This window comes from Drosophila suzukii, unplaced genomic scaffold, assembly GCF_043229965.1.
Source record: "Drosophila suzukii unplaced genomic scaffold, CBGP_Dsuzu_IsoJpt1.0 scf_5, whole genome shotgun sequence".
Classification (NCBI taxonomy): Eukaryota; Metazoa; Arthropoda; class Insecta; order Diptera; family Drosophilidae; genus Drosophila; species Drosophila suzukii.
Window position 1 is genome coordinate 2,714,287 of NW_027255937.1, and position 2,093 is coordinate 2,716,379.

Below are 2,093 nucleotides of genomic sequence, written 5' to 3' on the forward strand. Positions count from 1 at the left end.
AACCAAATTATTTTGGAAGAGGCAAACAAACCACTTCGGCGAGACTTCATTGTTTTTGGTAGTAGAACTCGCCACGTTACTTACTTTAATAACAAAAACCTACTTGTCGAATCTGTTAAAATCATCAACGCCAACGTCGTAAACGCGATCCACTGCGACTTTCCGACACTAGCTTGTGTTCAACATGCCTTGAGGCAGGAGTTTCCTGCAACGAAATTTTGGCACTGTAAAAACTTTGTAACTAACATTACAAATACCAAAAAGATCTTCCTAACTTGCATCGATAAGTTCTCAAAGTTCACCATCGTACAGCCCTTATCTTCTAGGGCAATAGTTGATGTACGGGCCCCTATACTCCAATTGGTAAAATTTCTACCACAAAACTAGATCCATTTATTGTGACAATGAGACTTCCTTCAATTCTGAAACGATTACGTCTTTGCTGAAAAACCAACACAGCATCGATGTCATTAATGCGCCACCGCTTCACAGTAGCTCCAATGGCCAAGTGGAAAGATTCCACAGTACCTTGGCAGAAATAGCCAGGTGCCTCAAAATCGATAAAAAAATTGACGACACTGTGGAGTTAATTTTGCGGGCTACAGTAGAATACAATAGATGTTGCACTCAGTCACGGATTGTAGGCCAGCGGAAGTTATCCATGCCAGCAGCGACGAAGTCAACTCGGCTATTAGAGCCAAGATTGACAAGGCGCAACAGACCAACCTCGACAGAATCAACGCTTCAAGACAAAACAGAGTCTTCGAAGTTGGGGAAAAGGTCCTCGGGCGCAATAATAAAAGACTCGGAAATAAGCAAACGCCGCTCTATTCACAAGAGCGCATAGAAGCAGACCTAAAAACGTCTGTTCTCATTAAAGGGAGGGTGGTCCATAAGGACAATATCAAATAAACATCTCCACTATCCATACTCGCCCTTATGTTATGCAGAACTCAATATTGCTACAATCTCCACATGCTTGCCGTGATACTCACCTTACTGCTGTCCATAGCGAACGCGCGAATCACCGACTTCTCTTACGCAAAGTATATTCCGGTATTGGATGGGAATGTCCTAGTATGGGAACAATATGGCCTGGTTAAGCACTCGACTAATTTGTCTGAGTTCTCCAGCATAATTGACTCTACGGTCAGAATGCTCGTGCTGTTCCCACAATCGCACATGAGGAAGCTACTGGAAGTTGACGTCAACCATGCCCAGAACATGCTGGATGAATTAACCGTGCACCATAGAATGGCCAGGAGCTTAGATTTCCTGTGCTCGGCACTCAAGGTCGTGGCAGGCACGCCCGACGCGGAGGACAAACTTACAGATACAGTAAATAAAATTGTCAAGGAAAAAAGGGACGGGTTAGTTGACTCCGGCCACCTTTTCGAAACACTTCTAGCCACGGAATAGAATCCTTATTTCAGAATTACAAAATTGCATGCTCACAGTCACACTTACCAAGAATAACATTATAAATCCGGTTATATTTAATCACAACGACCTTAAATCTATCTTTGACGAACAGCTCTCGGAGGTCCCCATAGTTAGTCTTATGGTTGTATCTAAGATAAAAATTTTTCAATCTAATGTTTTTATCCATGTCATAGTTCAGTATCCTAGAGTTAAGCTTATTTGTAAAAAAGTCCTGCTCTTCCCTGTCGCACACTACCATACTATGCTACAAATAGAAGACAACATCGTGGCGGAATGTGATGACGGAATCCTAGCAGTCTCCGATTGCGCTTCTACCAACTTGGCCACGTTTTGCAAAAAGGCGTCCCACGACACTTGCGCCAGGCAATTACATGCAGGCGTGGCTGCTACATGCCGGACGAAGCCCAGCAATCTGGAACCCCTTACAATCGTGGACGACGGAGTAATAATCGTCAACGAAAAACTTACGAGGATTACCATAGATGACGGTCCCACAACAACCATAATAGGGACCCACCTTATTACTTTCGAAAGGAAGGCGGTGATTAACGACTCCGTGTATTTAAACCTCAATTACTCCGTGAAAAAGAGCCCGGGAATCGTGGCCTCTCCCTTAATTAACATCACGGGACACGATCACATACTAAGTC